The following is a 24,124-nucleotide window of genomic DNA, read 5'->3' on the forward strand; positions in this document are numbered from 1 at the left end:
ACACACACACCACTCTGACTGCCCAGCTCGGGGTCAGAAGGGGCGGACACCCTGGGAGTGAGGTGGGTGACAAGGGGGATAGAAGAAAGAAGTCAGGGACAGCTGGGCCATGGATCAGGGGCATCAGGACCCCTACAAGAACCCAGATCCATAGCATGGGGATGGGAGACAGACCAGGCTGGTGGTAGGGGGTCCCCAAGGGGCCCAGGGGTGTTACCAGGGCACTGGGAGAGGACAGGGTCTGGGGTCTGGTGTCCATCACCATCCTGGGCTACTGGAAGTAGGAAGAGATACCCCCCAAGTCCAGGCCTCAGCTTACTCTCCTGTCAATTGGGCCATAGAGATGGGGTGTCCCTAGGGTCCCACAGGCTTATAGAAAAGTCTGCTGGCCTTGGATTTTCATCCCTGACCCACTGTGCTCCCAGTCCTAGGAAAATGCTTTGTACTCCCTAGAGGTCCTTCAGAGCAGAGAATAGCCTAGGTACTTGGGGGGCTGAGGACCTGGTTTTGCAGAACATGGCAGAGCACTGGGCCACTGGTCTGAGGACCAAGGTCAGGACCCTCTTTGTTGCAGCCTCAGGGTCCCCATTTGGAAGAGGTTCCAGAATCAGTGCTCTGGTCAGAGTGAGGAGGCTTTAGGATAGAACCAAGCACCAGGACAGGAGAGGAAAACAGGGGGAAGGTAGGCTTCTGAGGTTTCTTTCTCACATCAGCCCCAGAACCCCAGATCCTGCTCCTGGGAGAGACAGAGAGACACACAGAGAAGACAGAGACAGAATGAACACAAGAGAGAGAACCAGGAGAAGTCACAGACCTTCTTTAATCAGGTTGGAAGCAACATCCCATCATTTTGCTCCATTCTATTCCTTAGAGGGCAGTCACACAGGCCATCCACCCTGGAGAATTCCACAGGGATGTGTGACCAGGATTCAGGAATGCCAGGAATGTGGGGACTGCCCAGCACATGGGCGCAGAAGAGGGACCTGGACCTGGGCCTAAACCTAATGGGAGCCCCTGGAAGTCTGTGTTGCAAGAGGACAAGGTCGGAATCAGTTCACTGCAAACTTCCCACTGGGGGCTGGGAGACAGGAAGGAGGAGGGTGGCTTTGCCTGGACCCCAGAGCAGACCCAGGCCCCCCTGAGCTGTGTTCTATGCCCAGCCCCCCACTTATCCTTGCATGGCCACGTGTGTGTCCCAGCCTCTTGTGATAGCAGGAACATATGTAGAGGTCCTACTGCTGATGGTGTCCCTAGAAGTAGAAGCCAGAAGGCCCCACTATGCAGATGGGGAGCCTGGGGAGACCCTGAGAGGCACAGGGTGTCCAGGGTCACAGTCCTGGGCATGAGTAGGAGTCTGGTCTGAACTCATCTCTATGTCCTCACAGCGGGGACAACATCCGCACCCAGGCCTCGCAGGGGCTGTGGCTAGGCTGTGTGAGTATCACTGTATGGACAGGCCATGGGGTAGAGGGTGAGAATTGAGCAGCTGGGGGCAAGGGGCCCTCAGGGGGCTCTGGTGTTAGGAGGAAGTCGGGTAAGGGGTCCCCAAGATGTGGTGACCTCACTTCCCTGACAACAGAGCCCAACAGAATTTGGAACCCAGGTAACCAAGCGCCCACATTCCAGAGACAGCCTCCTGCCCAGCTCATTGCATTGGAGATCCTCGAAAGAAGAACATGTTTGTGTGTTGCATCCCAAAGTCTGGAGGCTGCAGGTAGAGGAAAGCACACCCTGCAAACACTTTCCCTCTCTGGAGATGTCATATCAGGGCTCCCTGACATCTCTGGCCATTTGGCCAGAAGTACAGAAAGGTGACACCATGAAGCCCAGAGCCAGCCCCTAGCTTCATACACTCTGATCCAACCTGTGCAGCCAGGTCTCCTTCCCATACATGCATGTGTGTGTGTGTGTGTGTGTGTGTGTGTGTGTGTGTGTGTGTATTTGTAAAGAAGGCTCATGTGGGGTGCACCCACCCCACTCAAGAGCAGATTGACGAGGGGTCAGATGCCCAGTGGGCAGGTCATGTTCACATCCCAGGTCAAGGCTGGGTGTGTGGGACGGGGTGTGGGGGGCTGCAAGCTTCTCCCCAGGATTTATCCTGTGTCCTGCAGGTATGGGTACCTGTCCCAGGTGTGCGGCTGTGCACGCACAGGTCTGTGTCTGATCTGGAAGAAACAGGGGGACTGGGCAGGAGGACAGTGAGGATGGCCTGGCGGGGCTGTGATGCATCTGGGCCGGCTACCAGTCGCTGTCTTTGCAGAACACCAGGGATGATGAAACAGGGAGGAGGCTGGCAGACATCTGCTCCATCTCCCTGACATAGGGAATGACCATAGGGGGCTCTCCAGGAGCAGGGACTAGGGACTGCCTGGGAAGACCTCTGACACTGCCCAGGCCACTGTCTGTGGTGGTACCACAGTGGACTATTGTCCAGGATCTGGAGCCCATGGAGGCCAAGCTCAAGGGCAAGAAGGCTGGGACTGGGTGTACGTGGGTATCTGGGGCTGGGTTGGTGCTAGGTCCCACAGGCAGGAGACCCCAGAGGCTGGTGTGGGGCCAGGAGCAAGGACTGGGCTCAGAGCACCCAGCAGCTGGACTGCAGTTGGGGAGATGTCCTGGTGAGGGTTCCTTCCTGGCTGTAGCTTCTCTGGGAGGCCCTGGGCTGAACTCTACCTGTATATTCTTTCTCTCTGGTACATATTAACTGTTATTTTATCTTTCCATGTTCTGCATACTGCTTATTATTTGTTTTCAAGTAGAATTGCTTGTTTTCACTTGAACACGTCACAAGCGTTAAGTACATTCCCAACGCTGTGCCACCACATCACAGAACATTGCTGCAGGATATCTCCTTCCCCAAAGGAGACACTGAACCCAAAGTCCTCCCAGCCCATTTCTCCTCCAGCATGGCCTCTCACAACCCCTAAGCTGTTTTCTTTCTCTGTTCTTTACCTGTTCTGGATGTTTCTGTATGTGGAATCACACAATATGTGCCTATGTGTCTGGCCACCTATTTTCAAAGGGGACTCGATTTTTTCTGTGTTTATGTGACATAGAATTTCTCTTATTCTATATTAAAACCCCCAATGGGTTACAGATGAGATGTAATCATAGAGGCCCCTTTAGGAATTATGGGCACAATCTCGGGGTCAAGACCCATGTTCCTGCTAGGACACCACAGCCTGACCCCAGACAGGACACGGCTAGTTCCTCCTGTGGCCCACACAGAAACCAGAGAAATGCAGAAGGCTGGATGACACACCACAGAGGGCAAATGCGTTGCTCACAACCCAAAAGCAGAGAAAAGTTTCACCTGACTCTGCTTCAAACCAGTCTCCAAGTCACGGGGTTCCACAGGGACAGAGAGCAAATGCATACAAGTCCAGGGGAGAGGATAGGCATGTGGGGAGAGTATATCAGAGATGCGAGAGCTCCCAGAGAAGGACTCTGGCAAAGGAAACCCTATGGAGGCAGTGCTGGTCACCCTCAGAGCAGCAGATGTGGTCTGGGGACCAGCAGCCCTGGGGAGAATGTGAAGAACCAGAGGCCCAGTGTAGGTCCCCTGGAGAGAAGGGTGACAGGCACGCCTGTCTGGGAGAACAGTGAGCAGCACCCATCCCAGGCCACAGATGCACCCATCACCTAGCAGTACTTGGCCTCAGACAGTCCCAGAAACTCTGGCACGATTTTTCATAGATGTATTGTCAGGAGTGTTCAACGCAGTGGTGGTGGAGAGAGCAGGGAATGGAACAATGCTAATGCCCAAGGAGATGAATAGGATCCACGGTCCCAGTCCTCATGAGAGAATGTCCTGTAGCTACTGTCCCAGTGTTTTCCAGGCACAGGATCCAGGAAGCCCCTCCTGAGACGCCCCTCCTGCCACCTTGGAAACATTCAGAATTGTTTGAGGAGGTGGAGAGGATCCAGGGTGATAGCAGGGCCAAGGAGAAGGAAGGTCAGCACTAGGAGGACAGAGGGATGTGCCCTGAGCCCCCATCCAGGGCCCAGGCTGTGATGCCCTCAGACCTCACCCCAAATAATGGCTCCTGATGTATGGACTGGACTTATGCTCTTTCATTCCCTCTTTCCCTACCTCTTTTATTCACTGATTCATTCATTACCCCCTCTCTTCTATCCCTCCACCCCTCCCTCCCCTCCCCCACTCCATCACCCTCCCTGCCTCCCTCCCATCCCTCCTCCTTCCTTCCTCTCACTTCCTCCCACTCATCTTCCCTTCCTCCCTCCTTCTCCTCTCCCCCTCTCATCCTCCCTCTTTTTCTCTCCTCTCCCTCCCTCCCATCTTCCTGCCTTCCCTCCCATATCCCCCCACTCCCATCCTCTCTTACTCCCACCCTGCTATTCTCCTTCTCTCCCTTCCCTTTCTCCCTCACTCCCTCCCTGCCTCCCCCATCCCTTCCTCCCTCCTTTTCCTCCCTTCCTCCTTTCCTTCCCTTCCTCCTAACCCTTCCTCCACTCCCTCCCTCCCTCTTGCCCTCCTTCATTCAGCAGAAGATCTGGGGTCCCTGCTCTGTACTGGGCACTAGGGCTTCATCAGTGAGCCCCCCAACCCACATGGTCTTGTCCACTGTGGGAGGTGACAGAGGGCAGTCTTCAGGGCTAGCACTGGTGATGAGCACCAGGAATCTGCTCCTGAAAACAGAGACCAGTTGCACAAAGACAAGAATGGAGAGACCCATGGTTAGCACTTCCTCTAGAAAAATCTAGCCCTGAAAAGTGATGAAAAGTAAATACATCCTTGACTTCATGCAATGTGAGTGCTAATGGCCCATATGCCCTGATTCCTGGAAGCAACAAAGAGTAAATCATCCAGTGTCTATCGGGGTTTTGTGACACAACTTTTCTGACCAAATGACAGCGTTTCAGCCAACATCTCCAGGGCCTCCAAGTTTTCCCAAGGGTCTCTGTGATCCTCTGACTCTTCCATTGACCTCCTTGGGAAGCTCTGTCCTGTCGTCTTCCTTGTCTCCTGTCTTTTCTGCGACCCTTCTGTGGTCTCCTCTCCCCCTACCAGGGCCACTTTCGCCAGGATTCCCCATGCCCCTTGGCTGGGTGCCCACATCCCACACTGGGCTACATGAGCCCTATGTTTTGTGCAAGGCCTGTGCACTCCCTCTAGGGTCACCTAGCATCTTCCTGCACTGGACAACCTCTGATGAGTCTGTGATGCCAGGATGTGCCCATGTCTTGGGCATGGAAATGTGACTCCAGAAGTCCAGACAACCTGCTCCCAGTCCAAGCGGCCTTGAAGCGGCCTGCATCTTTCTGCACTGGGCATCCTCTGATGAGTCTGTGAGGCCAGCCTGTGCCCATGTCTTGGGCATGAAAATGCGAGTCCAGAAGGTCCAGACAACCTACTCCCAGACCCAGCGTGTGGAGCCTGGGCCAGGAGGGGCCCCGAGCAGAGGAGGAGTTGGGCTCAGGGACCCTGAGGGAGCATATGGCACAGCGAGCCCCCAGGAGAGTGAGCACCATGGGGGCCTGGTGCTCAGGCCTGCTGGGAGACCACATCCCACCCGCAATGGATCTGTCCCCAGGGCTGGAGGTCTTCCAGGTGTCCACCCTCCCAGGCTGCAGGCTGGCAGTGACTGGCAGGAGATGGGCACGGCTGGTATAGGAGAGAGCACTCAGGTAGAGAGGAGGGGGCAGGCATTCCCCCGGCAGCAGGTGCACTGGTGCAGACTGAGGGGGCATCAGCAGACATCAGTGTCTGCAGCTGGGGGCTCCACACAGGCCCCCTCATGAGGCTCAGCACAAGCTTGTCTGGATGGCCTGTGTCCCCAAACACAAAGTCTGGCCCAGGACCTCCCTTCAAACTCCTACTCCAAATCCTTTGTACTCAGCTCAAGTGCAAGAAATGGCCGATAGTTCAGGTGGTGTTGGACGCACAGAGACATGTGATTTTCTGGCCCACGCTGTAACGTTGCTGGCATTTTAAAGATCTCAGGGCTTTGATTCAAAAATGGTAGAATGCCAGGGACCCCAGACAGCTTTCTGTAAACCTGCCACTGTGCCTTGCAGCCCTCCCAACCCACCAGCTCTGCTCAGAATCCCACCAGACCACAGACCCACAGTCTTGGGTCTTCAGATGGCCCAGATGATGTGCCTTCAAAAAGCGATCTAGGTGGGGCAGCAGGACACACTGTGGATTGCAGTAAACTCTCCTCCCAGAAAGTGAGCATACTGCTGGACAAGCTGTCAGAAAACAGGTCAGGGCTCCAGGAAGACACCAGAGGCACAGGAGTAACTGAGAAGCATCTGAAGGTCAGGTAGGGACAGTGGGAATCTTGGGTGGCTTTGCCTAGGGGCAGCTCCCCCTAAGCCCTTAGTGGGATGGCTCCATTGGGAGATGGGTTGGGGACTATACCAGGAGGACCCATGGCTCCACTGTCAGAGCTCACCAACGTGATCTGTGCACAGGTGGGGAAACCCTGCCACACCCCCCCAAAGAATTTCTGGAAACAGTAGCCATCTCAGTGGCAGCTGACCTGGGAGGTCAACCTTTCAGTTGCCTAAGGTGGGGTCGAGCTACAGACCAGCACACTAGCCAGACATGGAAGGAGGAGAACCAGTTCTTCATTTCAATAGTTTCTGAGTTACTGGTTTGTTCCTATGGTTAGTATATTTTGCAAGGCCTTAAAAATGTTCTCCCCATGTTCTCTGCTAGAGGGGTTCTTGAAAAATCTCTGGTTTATAGGTAAAATCATCCAAAATTGACCTTGGTTGGCACAGCCATGCTGGGAAAAGTTTAGTATTTTCCCCAAAATACTAAAAATAGAACTCCTGTATGATCCCACTACTGGGTAGACATTTGGAAGGAAATGAAGTCAGTTTCTCCAGGTAAGATCTGCACACTCTCACCCAATATCCTCAAGGAGGGGCGGCCACCCGGCCACCCTTAGCAACAGGGCACCTGCGTGGGAAGTCATAGGCAACCCTCCCCTGGAGGCAGGTGCCTCCCTGGACAAGGGGCTGCCCCAGGGCTGTGAGGTCTCCACAGAAGTGCATTCAATGTCCTGGATACTAGGAGGAGACGGAGTACAGCACCAGGCCAGTGAGGGTCAGGACACACTACTGCAAAGATGGCAACTTGGCAAATTAAATATAGAAACTGAAAGTTTTCCATAAAGCAGAAGCAGGAAGTTCCCTCTGATCCCCAGCCATCAGCCCTTCTTCCCTGAAGCAGGTCAGAGTACTCCCGTGTGGCACTTTCTCTCCCCAGACTGCAGGGAGGACATGCTGATCACCAGAGTCAAGGAATTTAGGGTCACAAAGGCTATAGGAACAAACCTGGTTAAACTAACCTTCATCTTCCTAGTTACATTTTTTACTGATTACCTGCCGTAGCTCAAACCCCTGTGTCTCTCAATTCCTCACATATTTATTGCTTCTTTGCCTAAAACATAGAAGAACTTTCTGCTCCAATTGCCTCTGATGGTCTCCATGTTCTTGTGAGGTTCCCACCAAAAAAATCAATACACTTGGCTAGTTTTCTCCTGTTCATCTGTCTTTGTCAATTTCCAGACCCAGCCAGGGACCTTAAGAGGAGTTGAAGGAGTTTCCTCTCTTGCAGCCCTGGGCAGGGGGTGGTGTCAGGTGGAGTCTGAAAAATCCATCCCATCTTCCAGACCTTGGTTAAAACCACCCTCTGCTGGGAAGCAGCACAGGGCTGTGCATGGCTGGGAGAACCAGGGAGAGGCAGGTGGAACCTGTAGGAAGCTACCTGACCCCCAGCCAGGGCACTTGGCCCCACTGACAAGTCCAGGGTGTGATGATGAATATTATAATGGAAGCATCTTGAATATCAGACTTCCCCACCCTAGGCTTCATTATCGCTGCTCATTGGGGTTGCTCCTGTTGGCTTGGTGACTTTTCTGAACTAACTTTGTCAAGTCTGTGTTCTTTGCTGTTTGTCACCACTGATTCCCTGTGCTATTAACTTAGTAGTCAGCCAGTGGCTGGGCAGAGAGGGCACCCATGTTTCTGAGCTATGGCTACAGATTGGAGGGCCCCACAACCTCCTCCTCAGGTTCAAATAGTCTGCTTGAGTGGCTCATGGAACTCAGAGAAACACATTACTTACTAGATGACCAGTTCCTTAAAAGGACAGAACTCAGGACCAGGCAGCTGGAAGCAATGAGCAGGGCAAGGTGTGTAGCAGAGGCTCAGAGATCCCCTGCTCTTGGAGTGAAAGAGGCCTTCACCCACCTCCTCTCTGACCTTCATGTGTACTTCCTAACTGATGACATCCCTCCTCAGGTTCATCTGTTAACTCAAGTCAAAGACCCCTCGAGCACCAAACAACCCCTCAAGCAATAACCACTGCCTGACACCAGCAAGACCCCGCATGATGGACCCCAAGACAATGATTGACCGGACCTTTACTGGCCACCCTCACACCTGCCTACCAACCTTTGTCCTAGATTTTCCTCATATAAAAGCCCAGAAGTGTTTTCAACACCCTGAGACCATGCCAGTCCTTGGACTTCTGGTGTCGACTGCACTGAAATACATTCCTTTCCTGTGTCACCACTACTCATCTCTCTGCCATTGGATCTGGGACACCGTAAATGGTGTAATGTAGCAAGTGAAGTACCAGTTCTTCCCCTCCCCAAAGTTCACTGCTGCTGCTCCTCTCACTGCCGTTCTGCTCTTGGCTTACTGACATTTCTGAGCTGATTCTGTCAAACCTGTATCCCTTGTTGTGTGTAGCCACAGAAGTGTCTGGTCTGTGAATGTAGTGGTCAACTGTCGACTGGGTGAGATTTCCTTAACCCCTGGAAACTTCCCTCCTTCTAAAAAACAAAACAAAACAAAATAAAACAGAACAACAACAAAAAACCCTTCCAGTCTTTGCAGATGGGGAAGAGGGGTCTTGGTGTGTGGGTGTCAGGATACACCTTCAGCACCAGCCAGGCCTCTTAGCACTCTTCCTTGGCCTTCACTTCCTACTTGCCAAGTCTGACAACCACCAGAGGGAAGAGCCTAGGGCCTTCCCAGATCAGCCCTGAGCAGGCACCCAGACCACACATGCAGTGTCCCAGGGGCTTGGGAATAGGTCAGAGCTTCCAGGCCCTTCTTCCCTAAAGCTCCTCATCACTCAGCCTTTCTTCCAGTGATTCTGCTTGGTTTCTATTTGCCCCAAGTATTATCCATTGCCCTACGGAGCAGAGACTTACATATGCCTTTAAATGGTTTGGACATTGAATGTCCTCCAGGAGCCACCTCACTAGTGGGAGAGGTGGTGGAAGGCAACAAGTCACAGAGGAATCCAAGGGTCTGGTGTTTCCCTCTCCTGAGATGGGGACATCTGTGAGAGGAGCAGTGGCCAGCTGGTGGGGGGAGGGGAGCAGTCACCTGACATGGAGAGAACAGATGCAATAGGTGAGGCTGAGACCCCCGGGTTATGCTCCTGGCATCAGGACTGAACTGGTCTTCAAAGCTGCAGATTGGTTGGGATCATCTTCAGGCTGAGGAGGAAAATGAGGGGAGCAGGAGACTGAGGAGGCTCATAACAGACACATAAAAAATTGCTCAACATTCCTTGACATGAGGGAAATACAAATCAAAACTATAATGAGATACCACCTTACACCAGTTAGAATGGCTAAAATTAACAAGACAGGAAACAAGTGCTAGTGAGGCTGTGGAGAAAAGGAACATTTTTACACTGTTGGTGGGAATGCAAGCTGGTGAAGTCACTCTGGAAAACAGTATGGAGTTTCCTCAAGAAGTTGAAAATAGAGCTACCCTCTGACCCAGGAACTGAGCTCCTGAGTATTTACCCCAATGATACAGATGTAGTGAAAAGAAGGGCCACCTGCACCCCAATATCATATTCATAGCAGCGATGTCCACAATAGCCAAATTGTGGAAAGAGCCTAGATGTCCTTCAACAGATGAATGGATAAAGAAGATGTGGTCCATATATATAAAGGAATATTCCTCAGCCATCAGAACGGATGAATGCCCACCACTTGCATCAACTGGATGGAACTGGAGGGGATTATGCTGAGTGAAATAAGTCAAGCAGAGAAGACAAAAATCATATGGCTTCACTCATACGTGGAACATAAGGAATAGAGAGGAGGACTGCAGGGGAAGGGAGGGAAAACTGAATGGGAAGAAATCAGAGAAGGAGACAAACCATGAGAGACTCTGGACTCTGGGAACCAAACTGAGGGTTACAGAATGGAGAGGGGTGAGGGGATGGGGTAGCTGGGTGACAGGTATTAAGGAGGGCACATGTGATGAGCACTGGGTGTTACAGGCAACTAATGAATCACTGAACACTACATTAAAATCTACTGATGTACTATATTGACTAGAGAATTTAAATTAAAAAAAAAATTAAAAAATAAAAAATAAAACCAAGGCAGAAACTGTACATAACTCAGAGGGCTCTGTGCTCCTGGAGGCTGAGCTAGTGGACACAGCCAAGGCCTCTGGTGGCCAGGGGACTGAAGGTTTGAGAGGTGGCTCAGTGTCCCCCTCTCCATGAAGCCCCATGGCCATGGCAAGGTGCAGGGACTGGGAGGGAAGACCCAACCAGAGGCCATCCTGGCTCCACGGCCACTGCAGGACCACTCCCAGCCCCACCAGGCAGTGTCTGTCTAGAATCAGGAAAAAAACCTTTTCCCTTAATTGTTCTTTTTAGAGATGGTTGCTTAGGATTGACACAGAAAAACATCTGACATAAAACTAGAGCTGTTCACAGCTGCAAATGACCCAGAAGTTATCAACATGTAGTGATCACAAAGAGAGGACCTTGTGTCCCCAGGCAGGCCTCCTGTGTGCAGGTGCAGCTGGGGGCACTAGACATTTCCGTGTAGGCAGGGCTGGGCTCCACAGTCTCCCTCGAAGGGACAGAAGTAGGAACCTGCTCTGATAGCTCTGCTCAGGACAGCACCCCCCTGATGGAGATGGGGACAGCCCCTCATGAGTCCCAGATGCCCTGGTGATACTTGGGCATGGCCTGAATCTCAGCTTCTTCGTGAAGGGTGGGAAGGGCAGCCCAGCCGCTGTGGGTCCCACAGGTCCTCTGGGAATAGCACCTTGGTGGGCTTGTGGTCCAGCAGGTACCTGTTCAAGTGGCTCTTGTCATGCCACACAACCTCGATCCCATTGGTCAGGTTGACCCCTATCACCTGGTGACAGGCCAAGGTCAATCAGTGAACCTCCACCACCAACCCCCCCCCCAAAAGGCCTCCATGTAATAAATGTCCCCCTGGTCCCTGGGGATGTGGGCCTGGGACTGTGGCTGGCACTGGTAGCTGAAGTCTTCATGGGACACCTGGTAGGAACTGGGGTGCATGAGGCCAAAGAGGGGGGACAGGATCTCCATGCCCACATGGTCAAAGAACTTCATGTCCACATCTGCACACACCAGGTTGTCCACCTCATGGAGGAAGCGTTGCTCACAGAAGCAGCTGACCATCACCATGCGCTGCATGGACACATCCTGCCAGTGCGGGGCCCCAGGGACTTCGAGGTCCCCGAGGACCTCCAACACTCCCAGGGGTGCACACGGGCTGGGAGACCGCTGGTCAGTGACGACCTAGTAGGTGACCCTATGTCCCACCATGATGGGCTTCTCTGCCCTCTGCAGGAACAGCTTCAGGAAGACCACCTATCTATATGGATGAGGGACAAGGTGGGAGGAGGGTCACTGTCAGATGCTGGCGGGAAGACCCCAGAGCTGGGGGCCATGGACATGTGCACCTTCTTCTAGGGGACAGGCCTTGGGCTGCTTTAAGCAACAGCCACTCTATCAGCCTGTCCTAAGCAAGTCTGCTTGTGGGTGCTCCCTACCTTCTGCTCCCAGAGATGGGGGCCATCAGCACCCCGTCATACAAAGGGGAACCTGAGGCTTCAGAGGCAGGAAACCAACCCCACAGTCAGCATGCTGGAGTCAGGAACCCTTCCCCTGTGTCGAGTTCCAAGGCAAACCCTGAAGGTGCCCTCTGCTGGCCGACCCCTTTCAGGTCCTGCCCACCTGCCAGGAGTGGAGCACCTTTGGGCACAGCCCTCCTTTATATGGCCTATAGACTGGCTAGAATCAGCAGGGCTGGCCTCCTGCCCCACTTTGCTTTGAGTGGGTTGTTGCTGGTCTCCACAGAGCTGTCTCCGCCCCCATAGGGTCCTCCCTTGAAGGCTACTGGGCCTCTTGCTGACAAGGTCCATCAGTCAACCACTGCTATTCCTAGGAGGGATCACCCTCGAACTCCCCCAGATCAGGAATCAGGTCCAGCCCATGGGCAGGGAAGGAGAAAGAAGACTGCTGAAAAGAGAGGGGGCTTGCTTAGGCCCCAGCCACGAATCCAAGAGTGGAAGCTTCCAGGTCCAGGTCTATATCCCCCTGGCTTCAAGAAGTTGAAAGTTTTGTCTCTTTGAGGGGACTATCTGTGGGGACAGCAGCTCCCCATTGTCAGCAAGGGTGGTGAGATCCTATGAGATTGATTTTTTTAAGGCTTTATTTATTTATTTTACACAGAGAGCCAGAGAGGGAATATAAGCAGGGGGAGTGGGAGAGAGATAAGCATGCTTCCTGCTGAGCAGGGAGCCCAACATGGCAGAGTTCAATCCCAGGACCCCGGGATCTTGACCTGAGCTGAAGCAGATGCTTAAGGACTGGGCCACTCAGGCGCCCTAAGACTGATTTTTTCACACACGCACTAAGGCTACTTCCCTGTGTCTGCCCCATACCTGGCAGCTTAGTAAATCGCTCACACAGGGAAAGTGAGCACTACATTTAAATTGAGGACAAGGCCACACACAGCTGGCAAACATGAGTCAGGTCACCAGGGCGCAAGTCCAGGTCCAGCCAACAGGGGAACAAGCCAGATATGAAGCAGGGGGAGAGACAAGTACTCTTGGCAGAGGGCAGAGAGAATGTAGAGGCCTGGAGTCAGGCTCGAGGCACATGTGGTATGACCACACACCTGGGGAGGTGGGGTGGGATATGGTGGGAGGTGGGGAGGATGCGGTGGGAAAGGAAAGGCTGGAGAGGACAGGCAGCTGGGGAGCGGATCACAGAGAGGCTCAAAAGTTATGTTCTAAAAAGATCACTCTGCTGGTTACCAGAGAAGAATGGGCTCTGTACAGCAGAGGACAGGGAGACCCTAACCCTAAGCCCTAACCCTAACCCCACCCTAACCATAATCAAACATCATGCTCAATTTTGAGGACTGACAGCTGTACTCTGAAATCACAAACAACTCCATCATGCTGGCTTTCATTCCTTGCCCAGTATTGTACTGAAAGTTCTATCCAGAACAGTAAGGCAAGAAATAAGGAATCCACATGTGAAAGGAAACAGTAGAACTAGGTCTATTCAGAGACCAGAGATGGCATCACCTTATATAGAAAGCTTCGTAAAGAATCAACAAAAAATTATTACAGCCAGTTCCCTAATTCCACAAAGTTACAGGACAAAATAGTAATACATAAAAATCTCTTATTTGTATACACTAGCAATGAATCATCCAAAAAGGAATTTAAAAAAACAATTCCATTTTAGGGAACATCAACATTGACAAAATACTTAGGAATCAAGGTGTACGTTGTACACCAAAAATTATAAAACATTGCTGAAAGAAAGGGAAACCTAAGTAAATCTGAGGACACCCCATGGTGATGAAAAGACATACTATTGATAAGATGGCAACAGTACACGAAGCAATGTGGAAATTCAATATGTTCCCAAGAAATTTCACAAAGGCCTTTGGGAAGAAATGTACAAGCTAATCGTAACAGTCATATGGAATTTTAAGGGACCACAAGATAGCCAAAACCATCTTGAAAAAGAAAATTGAATGTGAAAGATCATACTTTCAAAGTTCAAATCTTAATACAAAGCAACAGCAAATAAAACACTGTGATACTGCCATAAAGGTATGCATATACCCTGAAACAAATAACACATTATACGTTAATTAGTTGAATTTAAATTTAAAAATTTTTTAAGAAAATAAATTTTTTTTGAAGTATGCATCAGATCAGTGGGATTTAACTGAGAGCCCAGAAATAAACCCCTTCATCAATGGCCCACTGAATTTTGAGAAAGGTAGACAATATTACACTGGGGGGACAGAATGTCTTTTCAACGAGAGGCGCTAGACAATTAGCTATCCATGTACAGAGGAATGGAACTGGACCCTTACCACACATCCTGTATAAACATTAACTCAAAATAAGTTAAAGGCTTAAATGTAAGAGGTGAAAGTATAAACTATAGAAGAAATAAATGGGTATAAATCTTCATAATCTTGGATTTAGCAATGCTTTTAGATATGACACCAAAGCATAAGAAGGGAAAGAAAAAAAAATAGATAAAATAATATCCTCAAAAATAAAAATCTGTCCTGGGTGCCTGGATGGCTCAGTTGGTTAACCATCCGACTCTTAATTTTGGTTCAGATCATGATTTCAGGGACATGAGATTGAGCCCCGTGTCAGGCTCCACACTGAGTTTAAGTGTGGGCCTGTTTAAGATTCTCTTTCCTTCTCCCTCTGCCCCTGTCCACTTGCACACACACTGTCTCTCTCACTCACTCTTAAAAAAGAAATGTAAAAAAAATTTAAAAATATTTGTACATCAGAAGATACTATCCAGAAAGTGAAAAGACAGCCCCCAGAATGGAAGAAAATATTTGTACATTATTTATATAATAAAAATCTGTTGCCCAGAATATATAAAGAGCTTTTACAACTCAACAAAAAGACAGCCCCATTTTTAAAATGGACGAAGGACTTGGATAGACCCTTCTCCAGAGGAATCATACAAATGGTGAATAGCACATGAATAGACATTAAACGTCATTAGTTTTTATGGAAATGAAGATTTAAACCAGTTAGATGTCCTTTTACACAAGTAGAATCACTATGATCAAGAAAACTAAAAATAACAAAAGGATGTTGAGAAACTGAAACCCTTAAAAACTTGCTTGTGAAAAATGGTGCAGTCTACATATAAAATAGTTTAACATTTACTCAAATAGATCAAAGCAGAATTACCATATGACTCAATAATTGTACTCCTAGACATACACCCCCCCAAATTGAAAACACTGGTTCAAACAAAGAAACAAAATGTACAGGAATATTCATAGCAGCAGTGTTCACAATAAGCAAAAACCAGAAACTATGCAAATGTCCATCCATAAACAAAATGAAGATAAACAAAATGAGGTAGATCCATAAATGGCCATCTTATTCTGCCCTATGAAGGAATGAAGTAAAATGGTTCATTTGTGGGGGGAAAAATATGGTGGTTCCTTAAAATATTAAACACAGAATTCCATTACAGCCTATATGCCCCCCCCCAAATTGAAAGTAGAAGTACCCATATTCAGAGTAGCATTTCTCACAACAGCCAAAAGGTGGAAGTCACTCAAGTGTCCACCAACAGATGAATGGATAAACAAAATGTGGTTCATACTCTGCGGAACATGATTCAGCCTTAAAAACAAGGGAGTTCTGACACAGGCTACAACACGGGTTGAACCTGGAAGTCATCATGCTGAGTGAAATCAACCAGTCACAGGAGGACAAATACTGTATGGTTCCACTTGGATGAAATGTCTGGGACACAAAGCTGGATGTGGCTGCAGGGGGCCAAAGGGAAAGAACAATGGGGAGTTGGTGTTTCATGCATACAGGCTCCCTCGGGAAGAATGAGAAAGTTCTAAAGAATGATGTACAACCATGCGAACTCAGCTAAGGCCAGAGAATTGTGTACCTGAAATGTTTTAAGGGATCAATGTTCTTATGTTTAGTCACTGTGAAAAAGTGAATGAAGGACTGATGCATGTCACAACATGGATGAACACTGAAAACAGCCCCAATGACATAAGACATATAGAAATACCACTCAGATGGGAGCTATCTGTGTTCCTTAAGTCTGTCAAGGTTACCCAAATAAGGGAAAGTTCTGGAAGAAATTCCAGAAGAAGAAAACTGGATCCAAATGGATAAGATATTTCAGACTGTTGGGCAGGTGTTGACAGCCAAAGTGGGCCTGTGGTCTGGGTTCAAATGTGGGGAACATCATGATTTCCTCACTTGGGGTTACATGGTGGTTCTGTAGGACAGTGTCCCTGTTTGGGGTAAAAGGCACCGAAGTAGCCCATGTGAAGTGGCAAACGTGGTAAAGAAACAACACCTGGTAGTCTGAGTGTGGAGATAAAATGTATTTGTGCTGCTGTGACAAGTTACTGCAGGTTTGAAATCACTGAAGAGGAAATGACTCTTCCAAACATCCACATTAGCACCACGTCACAGAAGCAGAAAGGACATCAGACTTTGGGATGGAGGCCAAGCCCTCCCATATCCAGTTCACCCACCATGGAGAGACCACTAACCATTGGAGGAGGCCATATATTAGCAAGAGACTCATGGGAGGATTAAATTGGGCACCCCCATGTCTTGGCTTCAGTAGAAGCAGTGGGATTTGGAATTCCAATTCTCCACAATGTTCTGCCACAACCCGGTTAGAACTGTGAAAAAGCATGAAGGGAAGCCTCAGTAAAGTGCACTGGGGATGCCAGAAGGGAAGACTGGAAGGGGGCACCTGGCACTCAGTGCCCATTACAGACCCCACATTATAATCCCCCACAGGAGAGACTCATCCATTCCAGGCCCCACAAGGGAAGCTGGAGTGTTCATCTCCTACAAGAAATCCACCATCCCAGCAGCTCAGCTGGTGAGAATCCTCCATCACCCTGAACCCTTGCCTTTCTCCAGTGGACTTTCCCTCCAAGCAACCCTTCCAACTTCTTCCTCCTTCTCCATGAAATAATGTTCCTCTCCTTTGTTTCTTGCACTTGCCCGTGATGTGACTGTAGCTTACTCATCCCAGATTGCCATTCTCTGCTCTTCCCAAATAAACCCATTTTTCTGGTCAAATAACTGGCAGTTTGAGCTTAAGGAGAACAGAACTAATAAATTCAAGAAACTTGCAAGGAACAAAATCAATACACCCAAATGAATTGCATTTCTACATGCTCAGAAGGATCCATCAGAAAGAGACTATGGAAAACAATTTCATTTACTACCACATCCAAAAGAAAAAGATACCTAGGAGTCCCCTGAACCAAGGAGGTGACAGACTAGTCCTCTGACAGCTGTGGGACACTGATGACAGACAGGGAGGGAGACACATGGAGACAGGAAGACACTCTGTGCTCAGGGAAGAACCAACACTGGGAAAATACCTACTCTCCCCAAAGTCAGCTACACAGTTTGTGCTGTTGCTCCCAAACTTCCAGACTCCAGACCAACCCTGAAGTGGGTATGGACACAGGAAGGACCCTGCAAGGCCAAGGCAGGAAGAGAACAAGCATTGTGCCAGGCATCAGCTCCCTGACTGCAGACTGTCAGAGGAGCCCCAGGAACTGAATCTGCATGTGCATAAACACAGCTGCGGGACCTGGGGTGTGCATCTGAGCCCAGAAAGAGGAGACCTCCCAGCCCCACACACAGCACCATGGGAGGCCATGTCACCACACACAAAACCATGGTAGCCCCAGTATCTACACAGCACACCCTTCCTCCACGGGGTCCTGAGATCACGCAACCCCTCACCAGTCTCCACTCAGGTGGCAGGAGTCATCTTTTCCCCTGGTGGCGGGTCCTGAGAGGGCTAGACTGCTGTGAGTGTGGACATGGCTGCACATCCTCCATAGAGGGTCCTGTCAGTGTGGAAGTGGACCCACATCCTCTCCAGCTTGTCCTGTCACCATGGGAGCGGCCCATGTCCTCTAGAAGTCTCCACAGCAGGTCCTGAGGAGGCCAGGCTCCTGTCCCAGCTCAACTGCACAGGCCAGGCTTAAGGCAGGAGCTGGGGTCCTGCATCCTCTGTAGGCAGTGGAGGCAAGTGCAGGACTAGGGGAGCTTACCCTTTAGTGGAAGCACCTGCTCCCTCCCAGAGTCCAGCTAAAGCCATTTCATTCTGGAAATTCAAGCTGCATTGAGCCTGATATCCCCCAACTTCTCCAAAAATAGCTAAGGAACAATTAACTGGAAACAATATGGAATGACAACAGTCCCGGACCCAAACGGTGACACCGAACATGACTCTGGCTCTGACACAGACCCACACTCTGACCTCAACTTGTTCTCAAGCCTGGCCCTGACCCCAATCCATGACCCTAACTCTAGCCCCCAACACAAACAATGTTCACAAGAATCAAAAAGTAGAAACTGCAAATATCCATCAATGGTGAATGCATAAACAAAGTGTGGTGAAGGGTTTGAATTTGGTTTCAGGTTCAGGTTTCAGTCAGAGTTCTAGATCAGGCCTTGGGTTTAGGGTCAGGGTTAGGATTTAGAATGAGGGGCAAGGGAACAGTTAAGAGTTTAGTGCTTTAGGTTTATGATTTAGGGTTTAAGACTCAGGGCTTCTGGGATAAAGTTCAAGGTCAAATTTGGGGTTTGGGTTCATGCTGGGATTTGGGTTCAGGGTTCATGGCTCAGAGTTCTGGTTTGAGGTTTGGGTTCTTGGTTCAGAGCTTGGATCCAGGGCTCAGGTTTAGAGTCCAGGCCTCATGTTCAATTTCAGGTTTGGGATTCAGAGTTCCAGTTTGAGCTTTAAGGTCAGGTTAGGTTTCAATGTTAAAGTTAGGGGTTAAGGTTAGTTTTAGGGATGACACATTTTCTTCAGTTGTCATCATGGACACAAAATTTCTACCAGAAGTTTCTAAATCTGAAATGTATTTCATCTGGATGTGAGGAGATGGTTTAGAATTTGAGATCTCAGTAACTCCCTACCAACAGCATTCTGATCCAAGGGTCTCCCAGTCACCCACAATTCACTTTTGTCTTGGCTCAAACATACCCTTGGCAGAGAAGGGCGAGCTGCTGCCAAAGTTGGGATGGCTTCACAATGGTAGAGCTGTGAAACCAAATATTGGGGAAATGTTCTTGGAAAATGAAACAGGAAACAAATAATTGGTCGACTTCTGATTCTTCCACAATAACAAAGACCAAGTTTCCAATAGAATCTGATAATGTTCCCTAGGAAGGCCTATGGTACTCATTACCAACACAGAAAGAGGGCCTCCTCCCCAGTTTTAAACTAAGAATCACAGCAGGATACATCCTTCTTTGTTCAAAAATAAAATTTTATTTGGCTGTTCCAGTGTACAATTTGAGGAAGCACTGACAACATTTTCCTTTCTCAAATCCCCATCAACGCATGGGTAAAATGCAGGCAATGTTGTAATGCACTGCTCATTGGAGTACCAAGTACAAGGAGGGCTATTAGTAGCAATAAAAAGATATTGAACGTGAAACTCAGTAAAAGCACCCTTTATGGGCACTTAATGAGGATCCCTAACCATAAGATATAACATCTCATCCTATGGAATTCACCCATAAAAATCATCAATAACAATAGCCTGCTGACCACTGTAACCACCTCACCTCTTGAACTCTAGGCTTATAATACACACTCCAACCGCTAGAGACACACTTCTCAGCAGCAGAACAGGACTTGCCCACTCCTGGTGGACCAACTCGTACAGTGAAGCCAAAAAAATCCCACTCCTTGGAAATCCCAGCCATTAGGACAAAGTCACAGAAACCACACCCAGAACTCAATAAAGGACAGACATCTCATGAAGTGGATGCTGCAGATCACCACCACTCCCACGAAGTAACTCTACAGTGGACTCCAGATCTGTCCCTTTCCCAGGATGACACGGACACCGCATTCTTCCAATACTCCATCCTCAGAACAAAACCGTGAACTCTCCTCATCAGTCCTGTGTGCAGGCTCACAGTGAGCCCTGAAAAAGCCAGACACCTTCTTGAGAGCACTCAGCCTCTCACGCCTATCCTAGCAGATGGAGGGTGTTGCTCTCCCTGACTTCTGTGCCAACTAGAGAATGCTTGGAACAAGTCTTGCCATACTCCATGAAAAAGGCATATTCTTCATCTGCAAAATGATGGATGATGAAACACCAAGGATTCCCCGCACCTTCTTGAACCTTGGTAAATTTGAGATACACCTTGGCCAGAGCTATTATCCCCAATCCCCTACACACTTCCCTTATGCACTCCAGACCAGTTTCTGTCCACTTTGCTCATTCTCAGCCATTGTCTCTGCAGAGTAGTACAGTAGTACCAAGGTGCTGGGACTGAGGTGCTAGGTGCTAAGCCAGCACCTTGGACCCACTTACTATCAGAAATTAATATTCTTTTTATTAACAGGTGCATCCCAGAAGATCTTGCCACCACAGCCATTAGAGAAATCATGACAACAAAGGTCCTAACAATCTGTGCCAATCTCCTTGGCTCCACTCCCTGGCTCCAGGGATTGGCTCATCCATGGGCATGTGACCTGGTTTCAGCCAATGAGGTGGGAGGAACCTCAGATCTCAGCCTGCAGAGCCAAGCATGGGGTGGATCACCCAGGCCAGGAACTTTTCCATTGCACTTGCAGAAGTGGCCTCGGCCAGGCCCATGCCAGTGCCACAGAGGACCCAGGAAGCCAGGTGCTCCATAACATTGCTGAGGGCTGTCGGACTCATCCTGAAGCCTGCGCATGCCAAATCCTCCACTAACTCAGGAGAACCCTACATGGGCTCATGGTCTTGGCCTAAACAAGATGACCATCTCTGTGGTATATAACCTGCAGGATATACCCGCCAGGCAATGAGGACATACTCAGCCAAACAATACCTACATGGAATTCAACCACAGACAAATATTTTATGGCAAGCTTAAGGTCTAAAGAGAAAGGTGGGAGAATTCCTTAATTGTTGTCTTTTTTTTCCTTTCAAGTGGAGGGGCTGGGGTCAGGAAGGATAGATCCCAGTGTACTCCCCCTCTGACACTGGGAAAGTATACACCCACTCTGCCTTTGGAAAGGAAGAGCCCTCTCTCTCATCATCCATCATGTTGCAAATCTGGAGTGTGGGAAACTACCACCCATGGGCCAAATGGGACCTCCCCCTGTAATCTGTCAATCAAGTATGGTTAGAACATTAGTTATGGAGGTCTATGGCTGCTTCCAAGCCACAGTGCAAGAGTGGAGTCATTGTCAGAGACACCACATGGACTGCAACACCTAACAGAAAATCTTAACAGAAGACTTTACAGAAAAGTCTGTGCCAATCCCTGATCTCAAAGATCCTAGGATCATGTCCCTTCTTTGAGTAGAACATAGTGCCTCTGGGTAAAATCTCATTTCTTCACCCCCAAAGGCAAGGGCTTCCATCCTTTTAGCCAGAAGTCCATCTCCATTCTCCTCTATTTACACCTTGAATGGCACATCTACATGTCTGCGGCCCAACGGGAATTCACTGTCGTTTACTTGGTAGTGATGCTAAGAAACAGAGGTGTAAAGGTGAAATTGTGAGGGTGAGCATGTGTTTCCTCTTTATTAGCCACAGTGTGCAAGGAGAATACAATGCAGTGGCATGCTTTCTGTCCCACAGGGATGGCCACGCAATGTAGTTCCATAATGATCTCAGAAGACATTCACCTTCATAGAACAAACTTCATCTGGGAGGACTCCCAAATCCCTTGTCCTGGACACTATGTTCCACCGAGGCTGGGGGCACACAGAGGAACAAAGACTCCCCCCACCCATCAGGGTTTTGAAGGATGCCTACTGTTCCAGGGCAAAAGATCCTGAAACTATTCATCTGCCTGTCATCCAGCCAGGCATCTGTGAGAGAGATCTACTCCAAGCAGAAAGGGCAGACCGACCGACAACAAATGACAGCCTTGTGTGACAAGTGCCACAACAGGGGACACTCAGAAGGACTGGGGGTGTGCAGGGTTGGCCAGACCTGGGGGTAGGGGGACCAGGAATGCTCCAGGAGGGTGATCACAGCTATGTCACTATGGGGGATGCTTGGGAGGACTGGGGTGTGCAGGCTTGGCCAGACTGGGGGCAGGGGGACCAGGAGTGCTCCAGGAGGATGTCACAGTTGTACCCGTGTGTGGCTACATGTGTCAGTGTGACCCGGCATTGGCCAGACCAGAAATGAAAGGGCAGGCGGGTGAGGGGCGGTGTCCCTAAACTGTCTTCTGCAAGGCAAAAGTTTGGTAATGAAATTTCTTTCAGTACGATTTCACTTCACATGCATCTGTGAGTCCCTAAAGCTGATTGTGTAGAACATGAAGTATGTAGTTGGCCATTGCTTTCAAGTCTGAGGTGCCGGGGACAGAGTACACTGGATATTTCATACTCTGCTTTCAGAATATGATGACTTTTCCCGCCTTCATTTCTGACCCAAGGACAGGGAAGAAAGGCAACACAGATCTACACTTTGAAATGTCAACAAAAATCCGCAAACCCAAGTTGTCACAGGAGCTGAAGGTTCAGAACCAGGGTGACAGGAAGGGGAGGCAGATAGCAAGGAACCAAAAGAATGCATCATGTGCATGTGAGCTGGCCCACTTCTCTACCTGTTGGAAGCAAGCCATGCCTGACAGGGGGGAGTCACACCTGCACCTGGTCTGTCTGTTTGCTGCCCTTGAGCAGAGCAGAGGATGTGCTGAGCTGGGTGTGGGTGTCAGGGAGAGATGCCCAGCTGGCCACAGATGCTACCTGCAAGTACCTGTAGGACCAGTTCCTGGTCCTCAGCTAAGATGAAACAATAATTATGTTTAGTTATCTATTTCCTGAGACAGGTAATGTGCTCAGTGCTTTGGTGACTAAATCCTCTCCCATTTTGTTTTTTAAAAACACCTTAGGCAGGAAAAATTGACGTACAAAAAGCTGCTCATAGTTAATGTATGTAACTTGACCCTGACCCTAACCCTAAAAGCTAGTTAAGATATACTCAATTTAGAATATTTCTCGTAATTGGAGGATGAGTTTTAGGAGCTAAGGAATTTAGGGACCAACCTTTTCTGTTTTATTCTCCCGTGAATCTGTAAGTCAGAGCACATTTGGCCAGTGCTATCTGGAGAGTGGCCACACGGGGGAAACAGTGAGTAAACATTGCCGCAAACCCCCCTGCAAAGACAATTCTCTCTTCATCCTGTGAAACTTTGTTCATTCAATGTTTACAGATCATTGTATAGATTATGAAAAGTGTGACTTTGCTGAATTTTTTAAAAACCAAACTAATTCTTTCAACCTGTTAAGAATAGAAGATGTTTTCTAAAATCTCAGACTTGGTGAGCCCATGAAGGCCCAGGTGCCTGGGAAAAGGCTATTACTATTGAATCTATTCAGGTCTACTTAGGAAACAAGGATGACTTCTATTCCACTTCTTTTCAGGAAGAATTTGTGTCGACTAACCGCACCGAATCCACACAAAATAGTGCAGTTCAGAGGATTACAAAGGAGAATCAACAGCCTCCAGAAGAATGAAATTATTGGAAAAATTGGACAGCTATGTATAGAATGAAGCTTGACCATTCTCTTACACCATACACAAAGATAAACTCAAAATGGATAAAAGACCTCAAAGTGAGGCAGGAATCTATCAAAATCATAGAGGAGAACATAGGCAGTAACCTCTTCAACATCAGCCACAGCAACTTCTTTCAAGACATGTCTCCAAAGGCAAAGGAAACAAAAGCAAAAATGAACTTTTGGTACTTCATCGCGATCAAAAACTTCTGCACAGCAAAGGAAACCGTCAACAAAACAAAGAGCAACCCTCAAAATGGGAGAATATGTTCTCAAATGACACTACAGACAAAGGGCTGATATCCAAGATCTATAAAGAACTCCTCAAACTCAACACTCAAAAAACCAGATAATCACATCAAAAAACGGGCAGAAGACATGAACAGACACTTTCCCAAAGAAGACATATAAATGGCTAACAGACACATGAAAAAATGTTCATCATCATCAGCCATCAGGAAATGTCAAATCAAAACCACATTGAGATACCACCTTACACCAGTTAGAATGGCAAAAATTAACAAGATAGTAAACAAGTGCTGGAGAGGATGTGGAGAAAGGGGAACCCTCTTGCACTGTTGGTGGGAATGCAAGTTGGTGCAGCCACTTTGGAAAACAGTGTGGAGATTCCTTAAGAAATTAAAAATAGAGCTACCCTATGCCCCTGCAATTGCACTACTGGGTATTTATCCCAAAGATACAGATGTAGTGAAAAGAAGGGCCATCTTTACC

General features: G+C 48.9%; 1 pseudogene; it reads right to left on the reverse strand.

Moving 5' to 3' along the window:
- Nucleotides 1-4,502: 4,502 nt before the first annotated feature.
- Nucleotides 4,503-20,549, reverse strand: LOC111153067 (annotated as a pseudogene).
- Nucleotides 20,550-24,124: the final 3,575 nt, after the last annotated feature.

The sequence above is a fragment of the Enhydra lutris genome, unplaced genomic scaffold, assembly GCF_002288905.1.
Source record: "Enhydra lutris kenyoni isolate GAN:26980312 unplaced genomic scaffold, ASM228890v2 scaffoldscaffold3, whole genome shotgun sequence".
NCBI classification, from domain to species: Eukaryota; Metazoa; Chordata; class Mammalia; order Carnivora; family Mustelidae; genus Enhydra; species Enhydra lutris.